This window comes from Glycine soja, chromosome 9 (genome assembly GCF_004193775.1).
Source record: "Glycine soja cultivar W05 chromosome 9, ASM419377v2, whole genome shotgun sequence".
In the NCBI taxonomy this organism is placed as follows: domain Eukaryota; kingdom Viridiplantae; phylum Streptophyta; class Magnoliopsida; order Fabales; family Fabaceae; genus Glycine; species Glycine soja.
In genome coordinates, this window is record NC_041010.1 from 15,208,528 (window position 1) to 15,225,096 (window position 16,569).

The 16,569-nt window shown below is 40.0% G+C and overlaps 1 pseudogene; it reads left to right on the forward strand.

The window, feature by feature from the left end:
• LOC114368208 overlaps nt 1-16,569 on the forward strand; it is an 80,472-nt pseudogene that overhangs the window by 18,607 nt on the left and 45,296 nt on the right.

The following is a 16,569-nucleotide window of genomic DNA, read 5'->3' on the forward strand; positions in this document are numbered from 1 at the left end:
TGAATTTGAAATGTCAATGATGGGAGAACTAAAGTACTTTCTGGGATTACAAATCAAGCAAACTCAAGAAGGTATATTCATCAATCAATCCAAATACTGCAAGGAATTGATCAAAAGATTTGGGATGGATAGTGCAAAACACATGTCTACACCGATGAGCACTAATTGTTACTTAGATAAAGATGAATCTGGTCAGTCTATAGACATAAAACAATATCGAGGTATGATCGGATCTCTTCTTTATTTATCTGCTAGTAGACCTGATATTATGTTTAGTGTATGCATGTGTGCTAGGTTTCAATCCAACCCCAAACAATCACATCTAAGTGCAGTAAAGAGAATCATGAGATATCTATTAGGAACAATCAATTTAGGATTATGGTATCCTAAGAATTCAACATGTAACCAAATAGGATATTCTGATTCTGATTTTGCCGGATCTAAAACTGATAGAAAAAGTACAAGTGGAACTTGTCAATTTATTGGATCGGCTCTTGTCTCATGGCATAGTAAGAAACAAAACAGTGTTGCTTTATCTACTGCTGAAGTGGAGTATATCTCTGCTGGTAGTTGTTGTGCACAGATTTTATGGATGAAGCAACAATTATTTGACTATGGCATCATTCTTGATCGCATACCTATTAAGTGTGATAATACTAGTGCCATAAATCTATCCAAAAACCCAGTTCAACATTCAAGAACTAAACATATAGAGATTAGACACCACTTTCTTAGAGATCATGTCTTAAAGGGAGATTGTGTATTAGAATTTGTTGATACTAAGAATCAACTTGCTGATATTTTCACTAAACCTCTCCCCAAGGAAGTGTTCTTCTCTATTAGAAGAGAATTAGGTCTCTTAGATGTAAGAGATTTAGAAAAATAGGGATTGATTGGTTGATTGATTGATTGGTTGATTTACTTTTACCTTTTGATTGAAGATTATTTTGTTTGATCTTGTTTGAATTCTTGTTTTTATGATAGAATTTATGATTTCTTGTGTATATAGTAATTGAATGATTGAATTTAGTGTATTAGTAATGAAAATTAGTCATATAGGATGTATTTGAGCATAAATATAGATATTCTCTTAGAAACTAGCCTAGGATAGGCTCTGGTAATCGATTACCATCCGGTGTAATCGATTACACATGAACAGGCAGCCTGTAATCGATTACAACATCCTGTAATCGATTACCAGAAGGCTTATTGGGCCTGTAATCGATTACCAATACCTGTAATCGATTACAATGCGTCATCTTCTATAAATACTCACGAAATCAGAGCTGCTGCGCAGCCAAAGCTTCCTCCACGTTTTCCTCCATACCTAGAACTTCAAACCTTCGATTCTCACTCAATTCTTCACCAAATCACGTCCCGTAAAGCCCAATCTTCCTCTTTTTCACTCCTCTTTCACTTCCACCGATCAAAATCCAGAAAAACTTCATCAAATGGCAGAGCCATCAAAGAAGAGAAAGGGATCATCCTCCACCGCTACCGCTGCTGCCCATCGTCGTCACGGCCTATCCGGAGCACCCACAGCACCTATTCCTCCTTCTTTGTCATCTCCAAGATCATCAACACTGTTTTCATCTGATGATCAACGTCTACGGTACCTTTCTCAGTTTTCTTCTAGAATAATCTTAGACCCTAAGTACCTAGACGTAGAGTTCTTTAATGATGAAACGTTTGATTGCTATCAAGTGTTTCAAAATTCTGGTCTTGTTGATTTCATGTCATTAAAATTGCCATATTATCCTGAACTTGTAAAGGTCTTCTACTGCAATTTAAAAATTCAGGATGGTATTCTTATGTCTGAGGTGCATGGTACTTCTATGGTCATTGATCAGTCACTTTTCTTTTCTTTGACTCATTTACCCAGTCAAGGTGCACCTTTTGAGGGCACCATTGTTGATGACTGGAAATTCGATTATTCGAGTCATGATGCTCGTCGCATGGTCTGCAATAATCAAGCTGAAATGACTGGTAGATTGTTGGCCGGGTCATTAACTTTTGATAATCGCATCATGCATTATATCATTGTTAGAATTTTGCTTCCTCGGTCTTCAAATTTAGCACAAGCCTCTGAGGAGGATTTGATTCTTATGTGGGCTTTTCTAACCGGTCGTCAGATCGACTGGGCCCATTTGGTTCGGTACCGAATGCATAAGGCATTACGGGCCAATGCACCTCTTCCTTATCCACATTTGATTACTCTGTTTTTGCGTCATTTTCAAATTCCGCTTGATGATGAACCCTTTGTTCAAGTCAAGCGTTCCTTTGCCATTGGTGCTAGCGCAGTGACCTCCTTTGGGTATCGTAAAGATCGGAATGGACAATGGCTGAAGAAGGATGCACTCCCTCCTCAAGATGAACGTACTCCTTCACCTCCTCCTCATCGTGAAGATTTTGTACTCATGAATGAAGTCCTCTCCGAATTACGGGATCTTCGTTCTTATGTTGGTGACCGCTTCGACTCGTTAGATTCACGCTTTGCCGGTATGGACATTCGTCTTACACAGCTTGAAGAGGATGTCGGATACATTCGTCAGAGTTTCGATCTTCCACCACCACCTCCGTCTTCTTAGATTTTAGGTTCTGATTATTTATCTTTTATAAGCCGTGTATTTTGGCTTTTAGTTTCTTTGAATTTACATTATTATGCTAAAGTACTTTGCTTATTTATCTTTTGGTTTTTAAATTTCAGTCTTGGATGTTTTGTGGTTGTTGACATTTTATGTTATTTGAATTCTGGTTTGATTATTTCTTGTTTGTGAGTTTGGCTTATTGTATTTAATACTCTTATACTTATATCTTGCTACTCCATTGTTATATCTGTGTTGATTTCCGAGTTCTTTGGCTTTTTGATGTTGCCAAAGGGGGAGAAAAGGTTGTGAAAAAGCTTAAGAAAAAGCTTAACAAACTTAGAAATCAAGTGATCATGAATTCCGAAATATAGGGGGAGTAAACGAATGCACATTTTATCTATATACAATTGTTTGTTGCTTGCTTGAATCTTGATTTCAGGTATTGTATTGTCATCATCAAAAAGGGGGAGATTGTAGATGCAATTGGCTTTGATGTTTTGATGATGATCATGATGATGTGTTGCAATTGATGCAAATGGGCTTTTCAAGATTAAAATTCAAGACAATACTTCAAGATTACAAGTCACAACATCAAGATGATCACTAGAATATTAGGAAGGGAATTCCTAATTGAATTAGCAAAGGTTTGGCCAAGTGATTTATATTAAAAAGTGTTTCTCAAAGGTTTTACTCTCTGGTAATCGATTACCAGAGGATGTAATCGATTACCAGTGGGCCAAATACGTTTTATAACAGCTATAAAAATTTGAATTCGAAATTTTAAAAGCTGTAATCGATTACACAGTTTTGGTAATCGATTACCAGCAGTTAGTAAACGTTTTAATTCAAATTTTAAAAGCTGTAATCGATTACACAATTACTGTAATCGATTACCAGACAGGATTTTCAGAAAAATAATTTCAAGAGTCACAACTTTTCAAAGGCTTTACTCATGACCACCAATGGTCTATATATATGTGACTTAAACACGAAATTGCTTAGAGATTTTCAGAACAACAAAGTGTTTATCCTCTCAAAGAGCAAATTCATTTTATCCTCTTAAGAATTCCTTGGCCAATTCAATTGCAATTCATTAAGGAATTATTTGAGTGCTCAATCTGTAAAATCCATCTCTTTCTAGAGAGATTTGTTCCTCTTCTTCTTCTCATTCTCTAAGGGATTAAGAGACTGTGAGTCTCTTGTTGTAAAGGATCTCTAAACACAAAGGAAGGATTGTCCTTGTGTGTTTAGAACTTGTAAAAGGAATTTACAAGATAGTGGAACTCTCAAGCGGGTTGCTTGGGGACTGGACGTAGGCACAAGGGTGTGGCCGAACCAGTATAAAACTGAGTTTGCATTTTCTCTTCCCTTAATCTCCTTTATTTATTATTGCTTTACATTCATATTCAAGTTGCTTCATTTGAATTAATATTTAAGAAGATTGTCATTAAGGGAATTCATAACTTGAGTAAAAAGTGAAATAGATTTTTAATTAGGGGAAACAGTTTGGAATATCTTAATTCAACCCCCCCTTCTTAAGATATCTGAGGCCACTTGTCTAACATCTTCTTCTACTCTCATTTACGTTTCTGTTTCATTTACATTTCTGTTCATTTACGTTTCTGCTTCATGTTTCATTTGCGTTTTCTGTTTGAATCCATGGAAGGCTAGATTTTCTGGTGTTGTTTCTATTCAATGGTTGTATATCATCAAATTATAATCCCCGGACGAAATTAGGGTATGACAGTTGCCCCTCTTTACTTACCTCTCATCGGAGATAAGAGGAAAGCAAAGATAAGACACTGATTTCGTCCATCCTGCCCTTTCTGTGATGACGATTCTCGTCTCTACTCCTTCTTTTTTGCTGTACAACACAAAACAAAATACAAACAACAACAAGAACAACGAATATAATATACATATACACATATACACATGTTTGGCAAAGGAACCGATCCGGAAAACAACAGAAGAACATATTTCCCAGTCACCAGAAGCTCCGCGCTTGATAATGGAGGACACATGAACAGCACTAGGCAATGACATTCATGGGGCTCCGAAAAAAAGGGAGAATGGAGGATTGCCTTGAGGGTCCGCACTTAGACAATCATGAAACATAGCTCCAAACTCGAAGGTGGAGGACACATGAACAGCGCTAGGCAATGACATTCATGGGGCTCCGAAAAAGGGGGAGAATGGAGGATTGCCTTGAGGGTCCGCACTTAGGCAATCATGAAACATAGCTTCAAACTCGAAGGTGGAGGACACATGAACAGCACTAGGCAATAACATTCATGGGGCTCCGAAAAAGGGGGAGAATGGAGGATTTCCTTGAGGGTCCGCACTTAGGCAATCATGAAACATAGCTCCAAACTCGAAGGTGGAGGACACATGAACAGCGCTAGGCAATAACATTCATGGGGCTCCGAAAAAGGGGGAGAATGGAGGATTGCCTTGAGGGTCCGCACTTAGGCAATCATGAAACATAGCTCCAAACTCGAAGCTGGAGGACACATGAACAGCGCTAGGCAATAACATTCATGGGGCTCCGAAAAAGGGGGAGAATGGAGGATTGCCTTGAGGGTCCGCACTTAGGCAATCATGAAACATAGCTCCAAACTCGAAGCTGGAGGACACATGAATAGCGCTAGGCAATAACATTCATGGGGCTCCGAAAAAGGGGGAGAATGGAGGATTGCCTTGAGGGTCCGCACTTAGGCAATCATGAAACATTGCTCCAAACTCGAAGGTGGAGGACACATGAACAACGCTAGGCAATAACATTCATGGGGCTCCGAAAAAGGGGGAGAATGGAGGATTGCCTTGAGGGTCCGCACTCAGGCAATCATGAAACATAGCTCCAAACTCGAAGGTGGAGGACACATGAACAGCGCTAGGCAATAACATTCATGGGGCTCCGAAAAGGGGGAGAATGGAGGATTGCCTTGAGGGTCCGCACTTAGGCAATTATGAAACATAGCTCCAAACTCAAAGGTGGAGGACACATGAACAGCGCTAGGCAATAACATTCATGGGGCTCCAAAAAAGGGGGAGAATGGAGGATTGCCTTGAGGGTCCGCACTTAGGCAATCATGAAACATAGCTCCAAACTCGAAGGTGGAGGACACATGAACAGCGCTAGGCAATAACATTCATGGGGCTCCGAAAAAGGGGGAGAATGGAGGATTGCCTTGAGGGTCCGCACTTAGGCAATCATGAAACCTAGCTCCAAACTCGAAGGTGGAGGACACATGAACAGCGCTAGGCAATAACATTCATGGGGCTCCGAAAAAGGGGGTTGGCGGGACCGAAATGTCCACCGGGTTTTTCCACCTGAAAGGCAAACATGCTTTTTGTAAAGAAAAATAAATCATTCGCGAGAGCACCATATCTTAGAGAAACAATATACTTGTTCCAAGGGTAATCTTGCTTGTAACCGAGAATGAAGGGCAGGACGTCAACTTTTAGCTTTTAAATGAACATGTAGGTTAAACATCGGGCTAAGCTGAAAATAAATCACTCATAGTGTATAAAACTCACAAGGCACGTGTTTTATCCTATTCCCAAACCATAACTGCACCATGACTCTATTTTGCACACGACTTCCTATCGAATCAAAGATCAAACGTTCGATCACGGACCAATAGGATTTTCTCGAGGGTAGTGTTTTTTGGAGAGGAAACTGGGTGTTTCGGTCTTTTCCTCTTTGTTCAGGTGGGGTGGGATATCGCCAGTCGAGAACGACCTTGAATGGCAATCTGAAAGGAAGAGACACCAAAAATGGGTTTTCCTTCGCCGGCAGTCACTTACCCTGCCGAAAATTTATCTGGTCTGAAGATCTTCCGTTCTCTCTCTCCCATTGATTGAGAATTGCTATTTTTACTTCCTTTCGACCTTTGATCGGGAATCCTTCTCTTTCTTTCTTTTTTATTGTTCTTTTATTTACTTTCATCTTTTTCTTTTTCTTTCTTCCCATTTCTTCCTTCTTTTTTTCTTCTCCTTCCCCCATCCCTTTCTTTGGGAAATTGGGTTTTAGCATTCTATTCGCTCTCCCTTGAGGAGATTCCACTGTCCTTTGCTTCGGGGAAGGAATGAGGATTCCTTTTTTACAAGCCAAGGTTCAAAAAGGTCTGAGGTTGTGTTTTAATGGGGTCTTTTATCGTGGGAACCCAATCTTGATATCTGGGGTGAAACAAATTTGGGTGTCAAGGTGTCGATTTCGGGCTGAACTTCCATATTATTCCATAAGGCACGCATGACAATGATGATTTGAAAACAACGTGCAAAATTAGTCATGGCTACAGCCAGGTGGGCACTCAAGCATCCCGTTTATGGCATTGTGATACTACGGTTGGGAATTTACACAGACAGACCCAACGTTTCCCAATTATGTTCTTTTATCAGTTCAATGAATTCATCCATTCTTATCTCGGTTATTCCAGAAAATAAACTCTTAGCATCAGTCCCTTGTTTCCAGAAGATACGTTTGCTCTTTACGAATGATTTATACTTCTTAACTATAACATGTCGATCTTCGCGGTTTTTCTTTCTTTTTCGTTTTTGTTTCATCTTTATATATTCACAAAATTATACACCTATGGTCCTCTATGAAGAAATTTTTCTTTGTATATCTACACTTTTATACATGACAAACTTTTTTTGTATACGCATTGGAACTCTCTCTCTTTACGTCACATGATCAAACCCTATTTACATTCAAAGATATTTTTCGTTTTTCTCCAACGCACACTGATGTGCCATCATTTTCTTCTATTTTCTAAACCCTTTTTGCACCATTTTAATTATTGATTGGTCTTAATTGTCAATTAATTAGGCAGTTTTATTATTTGGGCTCATTTAGCTAATTTGATATTTTTAATCTAATTTCAGGAATTAATGAAACATTGGGCTTAATCCGGATTTTGGTTGTGGACTTGAAGAGGGCAAATAAAGCAGCGCTTACCTTAGTTAATTTCTAATTAGGAAATTTCGCAATTTTATTTTATGTTGTTCAGTGTTTATTTCGTTTTGGACCAGAGTATTGTAATAGGGCCCAGTGACTTTGAGTGACTCTTTTTAAATAGCTGCCTTGGGATTCGTGGAGGGCATTCTATTCTGCTAGGCTATTTTCATTATTCAGAGCTTTGGTTTTAGGTTTTCACGTTTTTCTGTTCCCTTGTTACAGTTTTCGTTCTTAATGCAAATTTTCGTTTTCTGCTTCTAATTACGAGTTCATTCTTGCTTCTTCTTCTACTTTCATTTACGTTTCTGTTCATTTACATTTCTGTTCATTTACGTTCTTGTTCATTTACGTTTCTGCTTCATGTTTCATTTGCGTTTTCTGTTTGAATTCATGGAAGGCTAGATTTTCTGGTGTTGTTTCCTTTTGAGGACGAAGCCCAACTCTCTTTGAGGTTTCGTTTGTAATGTGGTTTCCTGGTAGTTTTCCCTTCACCAGTTATCCCAATTTCGTGAATATTAATCAGTGCATGCTTCGTGTTCGATTAATTGCCTCTGAGCCTAACTTGCGTTCATGCTTAATGGACGAAGGGCTAACTGGTGTATGTGGTGCCTAATCACGTATTGAAAACCCTAAGTTGATTTTCGCTTAGTAAATTGAAATAGGGTTGGATTAAGTGGTTGACTGTTAGGGACGAATTCTCCATAACCCAGGATAAGAGAGTGGCTTCTGAATCAGAGGAAACAACCCGTTTTTAATATTAGTAGTTTCGTATTCCATTTTATTTGTTCTGCTCTTTAATTACCAAACAACCAACCCCCCCCCCCCCATCGTTACTGTTACTGCAAGTATATTATGAACATTTGGCTTGTCACTGCTCGTTGGGAAACGACCTAGGATCACTTCCTAGTTACTGCATTTTTATGTTTATTTGATTCGGGTACGACCTCGATCACACACCTATGGCTCATACAAAAGTTTCTTTATATACATTCGTTGCTCACACACACAAGAATTTCTCTCCACGCATCACTTACACACACAAAAACTTCTATACACATTTTCCTTTTACATACATGTATATATACAAAAACATTTTTTCGTTTCCTTTATATATGTAGACATTTTATTCACAACACTTCTTTCCTTTTTTATCATGATTTTGGTTCATTTTATTTTTAGGACGACGTTCCTAAATGGAAAACTCCACAAGACTCCGGAATTTCAAAAAATACTATTGACAACAACGAAATAAATATTAACGTAACAGTTCAAACGACATGTATGCACAAAACAAAAGTCAATCAAAATGAAACAAACGTTAGTCCCTCAGTTAAACAAAAGATAGCATACAAATGATAAATGATGGAACATACGAATTTGGGGATCCCACGGTCATGTGGCTCCGCATGCCACCGGGCTCTTGGGTCACGGTAACAAAAAGTGGGGTGGTCGACAAAAGCAGGGCTTTTGCTCCTACGTATCCTCAATTTGTGATGAGGAACTCAGACCTACGTAGTTCTTGATAACTGTGAGACTAAAAATAGTCTCAACGTTTTCTTCACTAAAATGCGAACATGCTTTAGTAAAGAGACAAAAAACTTCCAACTGATCAGAGCATCAAATGTTTTTTGGATGAAAAATGATGTGTCTATCGGGGAAGGAGAGTATGCTGATGAAATTTTCTCATAACCGTAAATGAGATTTTGGATGTTAGCATTTCGTTTCTAAACGACCATTTAGAGGAAACACTGGGTCCAACAAAGATAGGAGAAAATCACTCAAAGTGTATCAATCTCACACAGGTAATTGTTTTATCCTAATTCCGAACCATAGATATGTCATGACTTGATTTTGCAAATCATTTCCTATCAAATCAAAGATTACATGCGTGATCATGGATCAATAGGACTTATTTTGGGAATGGTTTTTAGGTGGGGAATTTGGCTTTGAGTGTTTTTGCCTTTTCCTTTTCTGTTTTTGTTTAGTGCGTGGCGAGAAAGTCGCTAGCACAGGATTTTGTCGACAATCAAAGGGAGAGGACCACTTTAGGTCGTGGTTTCCTTTTTCTTGTTCACTTGGTGACAATTCTGTATTGTTTAGATATTGTCTGGCCCAAAGACCTTTCTTGATGTTTCTTCAGTTTTCTCCCGATCCTTGATCGGGAATTTTCTTTAATTTTTTTTTTTTTGCTTTCTCCCCTTCTTTGATTGGGAATTTTCTCTTTTTCTTCTTTTTTTTGTTTTCTTCCGAGGGCAAGGATTGACATTCTCACCCTGGGTCAAGGTTTATGATAAGTTGGGATTTTGGCTCAAGGCTTGTAGAACGGTTGGTCATGATATATGTCAGGGTTTGGCCAGTGGTTCGGGGATAAAGGGGATGTCCCACATTATTTCTATGATATACATGCAACAATGATGATTAGGAAATTTTATGCAAAACTGGTCATGCATGCACCCATGTGGACACTCAAGCATCAAGTTTTTATGGTCATGTGACACTAGGGCTCAGGATTCATTTTCCCTATTTTAAGTCAACCCAGTGTTTCCAAAATATATTCTTTTATCAAATTGTGCATTCATCCGAGTCTATCTTGAGTGTTCGAAAACTTTTCACAGCATTTACCCTTCAAATGTGTACACACATTTTTTTTCAAAAACTGGTTAAGATCAGTAAAATCTTTCAAAGAAAAGTTGGAAATTATCTCTTTTCACAAGCATGTTGTTTTTTAGCTAGACAACTTTTTATTATATCTTTTTTATTTTCTATTTTTTCTTCCTTCTTATTCTTTTCTTGCTCGCTCTCTTTTTGCTCTTTTTTCTTCCATGAGATATTTTGCTACCTAAACATACGTATATTTTTGTGAAGTATTTTGCTATATACATGCGTGTCCAAGGTATCTTGCTACCTAAACATACATATATACATTTTGTGAGATATTTTTGCTATATACATGCATATCCAAGGTATCTTGCTACCTAAACATACATACATACATATATATATATATATATATATATATATATATATATATATATATATATATATATACATATATATATATATATATATATATATATATATATATTGTGATTTATGACTACCTTCCGAGCTTGTGCTTGTTTTATTTAAATTCCTAGGATCATGAGCAACTAGGTGTGTCCTGCTATGACTTGAGAAACAAAAGTGATCAAATAACAAGCAGAGATTTAAAAGGTACTAGGTTGCCTCCTAGTAGCGCTTCTTTAACGTCTTGAGCTGGACGCTTGATGGCTTGTCGGTCACGGACCTAGTACTTTGCTTACCTTTGACTTTGGACTTGGTTGCCTATTGGTCGGTCATGGGTCGTAAGCAACGCTCTAACCTTTTTGTGGATGAGCTGAGGTGAACTCTAGAGGTGATGGCGGTGCGTCTGTTGCCCGCTGCCGGCCATCCCCAGGCTGCTGTGGTGTTTCACCCTACGCTTGCCTGGGGACGCAGTACTTCTTGATGAAAGCTCGATTAGTAGGGGGCCTAATGCCCTTGCTAGAGGTGACAGGCACTCCGTAGAACTGATAGAGACCCGTTTGACAACTCCAAGGCCCTGTTGGACTTCTTTGGGTCCACTGGGTGTCTTGCAGGCGCGATCCCTACAAACAATACATGAAATCAGAAATCAGTTGAGCGATGTGCATACTTACCTATGTCATGATGACGTGACCTTGCCGGGGGAAACGGGCACCCTGTAGGACTACAGAGGCCCGTAACCAGAGCTGGAAACCCCAGGGCCCTGTTGGACTTCTCCGGGTCCACTGGGTGTCTTTGTGGGTGCGATTCTTGCAAACAATAGATGGTATCAGAAATCATTTGAACCATCTGTATACTTACTTATGTCACGATGGCATGACCTCGTTGGGGGAATGGGCACCCTATAGGACTGACAGAGGCCCGTAACCAGAGTTGGAAACCCCAGGGCCCTGTTGGACTTTTTCGGGCCCACTAGGCATCTTGTGGGCGCGATCCCTGCAAACAATAGATGACATCAGAAATCAATTGAACCATGTGCATACTTACCTATGTCATGACGGCACAGACCAACCGATACATCTGCAGGGGGAGATTGGCATTATGGTCGCCGGGCAGAATGTTACTAAATAGCAACGTCATCCATATCCATGTAAAAGTGGTCATGTTGGTGCGCATGATCCACACTCGTCTTTTTGCAGCGGCACGGGTGAAATCTTGCCCTGGTATGCATAGTAGATGCGTGATAGCCTCCCTCTCTGGATGTGCTCGCACAGTTGGTCGCCCTCTAATATCAGGGGGTGGCCGAGGAACTGATAAAAGGAAACTACTGGCCCCCGTAACCGGGAGCGCAAGTCTGAATTAAGCATCTAAGGGCAAAGGACCTTATATTCTCTTAAGGTGTGGATGTGGAGCACACTGAAAATGAGGACGCGTAGCCCTCTAAAGGCGAGGGCGTGCAGCCCTCTACAGGCGAGGACATATAGTCCTCTAAAGGTGATAGGTACTAGTACCCAAGGGTCCACCTTTATGAGAAAGCAAGAGATCGACTCATCGAGAGGGCAGGTCATCCAAAAAGATTGGACACGAGATGTAGGAACTCTATGCAGTTAACATGATTTTTAGGGATGCAGACGCATGCAACCTTTGTTGTGAAATTTGGTAATGCTGACCGCACATGAAACATTGCAATGCAATGACATTCTTTCCCTATTTCGTGTTTTTGATTTTGATTTAATTTTTTTTTTTGAAAACACAGATTGGCTGTCCTTTTGAAAAAGGTGATAATTCATGCAACCTTATCCTATCTTTTGCAAATCTCTCCGGGAACTCCCTCAGAGTGTATATTCTGTTTGATTTAGTCACTTGACCATTTTGGAGTGACGACAATGGAGCCGTTTGACGTTTAATCAATCTATTGAAATTCCAGGGCTTGTCTCCCTTTTTTTTGTTTAAAAATATCGATGGGTGAGAACTTTTGATCTGCCCCTATGTTCACTTGAGGCTCATGCACGATGCCCCTCATTGCCTCAGTGTAAGGCTTTGGGGTACCAATTATTATCTTTCGTCATGACCTTGTAGCTGGGAACCTATTGGGTGAGAACTTCTAATCTGCCCCTAGGTTCGCTTGAGGTTTTTTGCATGGTGCCTTTCATTGCCCCAGTGTAAGGCTTTGAGGTACAATTGTTGTCTTTCGTCATGACCTTGTAGCAAGGAACCTATTGGGTGAGAACTTCTAATCTGCCCCTAGGTTCGTTTGAGGTTTATGCATGGGGCCTTTCATTGCCCCAATGTAGGGCTTTGAGGTACAATCGTTGTCTTTCGTCATGACCTTGTAGCAAGGAACCTATTGGGTGAGAACTTCTAATCTGCCCCTAGGTTCGTTTGAGGTTTATGCATGGGGCCTTTCATTGCCCTAGTGTAGGGCTTAGAGGTACCAATTGTTGTCTTGTTTTCACAACCTCGCAGTGAGGAAGAATGAAAGATGCAGTTGATTCTTGCAAAAAGAATTTACCAAGGACGAGAAATATTTGAAGGATCTTTCAGTTGATGGATTAAGTCAAATGACTCCTATGTAGAAGCAAGATGTTTTGATGTCTTGATGATGCTAAAGGATCAAGTGCTTCTAAGTTTTACTCAAGACAAGAATCCAAGAAAATCAAGATATATGATCAAGTTGATCTCTAGAATCTTTAGGAAGAAGTTTCCAAATTGAAAATACAAAAGGTTTGACCAAAGAATTCTATCATTTCAAATTGAGATTTGCTCTCTGGTAATCGATTACCAGCAGTTGAAAATGTTTTAATTCAAATTTTTAAAACCTGTAATCGATTACACAAGTCTTGTAATTGATTACCAGAGGGGATTTTCAGAATATAATTCCCAAGAGTCACACCTATTCAAATTTTTTATGAATGACCATCAAAGGTGACTTGGAAACACGAACTTAAAGGGAGTTTTCATTGCCCAAAAAGTTTTATCCTCTTAAAAGATTAAGAGTTTTTCTGAACTGAAATATTTTATCCTCTCAAAAAGATTCCTTGGTCAACCACTTGCATATTCAATAAGGAATTTTGATTGATCTTCATTGTACAATCTATCTCTTTTAAGAGAGATCTCTTCTTCTCTTCTTCTTATTTCTGAAAAGGGATTAAGAGACTGTGGGTCTCTTGTTGTAGAGGATTCTTGACCACAAGGGAAGGGTTGTCCCTGTGTGGTTCAGACTTTGTAAAAGGAGTTTTACAAAGAGAGTGGAAAATCTCAAGTGGGTTGCTTGAGGACTGGACGTAGGCACGGGAAGTGGCCGAACCAGTATAAATCAGGTTTGCATTCCTCTCTTCCCTTAAACTTCTTTTATTTATTGCCATTTATCTTTTGCTTTAAAGAAGTTTATTTTGAATTGTCTTTTGAGTAATTCATGTTAAGGGTGCATTGTTAATCCAAAAAGAGAGAGTGAAAGTTTAATTGGGGAATAGTCTTCGTATCTTAATTCAACCCCCATTTTTCTTAAGTTAACTGAGGCCATTTGTCCAACATCCTATTCTTGATAACTCACTTCTCTCTAAAACGACAAACTTTCCAGGATGATAAAATGAGGTCACATGAACGTCTTGAAAACACAGTCAATCAAATGCTTTTTTTTTATTTTGAAACTTATTTGTTTTGAACTTTACACGTTGTTTTACGGCAGCCCCACCAACGTGCAAGACGAGTAATCTCTGATTGAATGGTCTTGGAAGTCCAAACTCAGGAGCACAGGTTGCTTGAGCAAATGGACCAATGGCTTGCACTCAATTCTGGTGAAAGTTGAAAATCCTGATGAGTCATTAGAGACATCTAACAACAGCTTTCAAAATTGCCCCATGTGTGGCATCTCTTGTTAATGTCAGGATTTACATGCGATTCTCCTCAAATTTCAGCCAGCCCGCATCAATTAGACCTTGCACCTTACGCTTCAGGCCCCTACAATGCTCAATGGAATGCCCCGGGGCTTCTCCGTGACAAGCACACGTTGCGTTCGAGTCGTATTCTCGGAGAAATGGAGGTTGATGAACCTTGGTTGGGGTTATGGCTACCATTGAATTATCAAGTAGATATGGGAGCAAGTCAGCATAGGACATTGGAATTGGGGTGAATTCTACAGGCTTTCTCGCTGCAAAATTCATTCCTTGGTTGGTGCTCTTGGTTTGTGCTAAAGGTGATGTTCGTCATTGGAAGTGCGGAAGACAGACTTTATGGTTGTTTTAGGGATGGCCTTTGTGGATAACTGGGCGGTGGGTAAGGAGAAGGTTGGTTATTGGCTGAGTAATGACATTGTTGGGTTGGTGGGAAACTTGGCTGTATAGGAATGGCAGTCACAGCACGGGCTTCTCCTTCATCCTCACCCTCTTTATTTGCCGCAGCTTTTTTTGCATTTATCAAAGCAAGATGATCAGATTTGCCTCTTTTCAGACCCACTTTGATCCTTTCGTCGGTGAAGACCATATCATCAAAGCTTGAAGGTGTGCAGCCCACCATTTTCCATAGTAGAATACTAGTAATGTGTCTACTATCATTGTCATCATTTTTTCGTCATTGAGGTGCCACTTGAGCTGCCAGGTCTCTCCACCTTTGGGTGTATTCTTTGAAAGATCTGTGCCCCTTTTTGCACATGTTCTGTTGTTGCATCCTATCCGGAACCATATCAAACTTGTACTGATACTGCCTAATGAAGGCAACCATTAGGTCCTTCCAAGAGTGGACTCGAGAAGGTTCTAGGTTAGTGTACCAGGTAACAGCTACCCCAGTAAGATTTTCTTGGAAGGAATGTATCAGCAGTTCCTCATCTTTTGCGCATGCCCCCATCTTCCGATAATACATCTTTAGATGGTTCTTGGGGCAAGTAGTCCCCTTGTACTTGTCAAAGTCCAGCACCTTGAACTTGGGAGGGGTGATGATATTGGGTTCTAGGAACAACTCTTTTAGGTTAGCAAAGGCATAATCTTCACCTCCTTCAATGGCCCTGAGCATTTCCTCTAAATGATCCAACTTTTCCATTTCTGCCATAGCACGAGGGTTTTTACTTGTTGTGGAATGCAAGAGGTGTAGCTGGGGGTGATACTAAGGGCCTTCCGAAGTGTTTTCAAGGGGTATACCACTAACTGCTTGCCCTTCACTGGCATATCCGAGCCAAGGCTCGAAGTCGGCTAGATTGTGATGGGGAATTTCATGTGTCTCCCCCACGGTTTAAGAGACATGTGCATGATCAGTTTGGGGTTGCTGGCTCTCAATGGGTATAGGAGTGGAGTTATTGACATTCTTATTGGGAGTGTACGCCACATTGGGTGGCGTATAGTTGAGAGGCAAGCCATATGGCGGGAAGGCGTGCTCATTTTGAATTTGCACATCATGGGGGCCGCCCGTACTTCCCAAATCTTTGCCTACCATATCTGAGGTTGGATGATTCATTTGGTTGATGCCGGATGGGGACGTCGGGTTCACCTTAGCAACAACGCTGGTAGCGGCAATTGCAACCGCATTGGCTTCCATTATCTTCTTCACACTCATCATGGCCTCCATCATTGCGGCCATTTGCTCTTTCATGGCCTCCATGTCGGCCTCCATCTACTCTTGTACCTCCTCCGCTTTACCCATTACTCTAGCTCTAGCAAAGGTACAGTGACGGCACCGTAAAGCATGTTTTTTTTTTCTTTTTTATAACAATGATTAGGTTCTCTTTTTCTTTTCAAGGAAAGAATGCAATGAGCAATGCAACCAATGAAAAACATGGATGTATGCGAATGATGCACAATTGAAGTATTGCGAATTTTTACACAGGATATGGGGTTGAATCAATTTAGATTTTCAACATGGTCCATGACATCTCCGTCAAGGTGAAACTGGAAGTAACAGGGACATCGACAGCCCTAAATGTGTTTGGCAGTAGACGAAGGAGCGATGTAACACGATCCATCTTTTGCCCCAATTTTTTGCAAGATGGTTACTTCCATACTTCGACTTGACTCGATGAACCTTTTC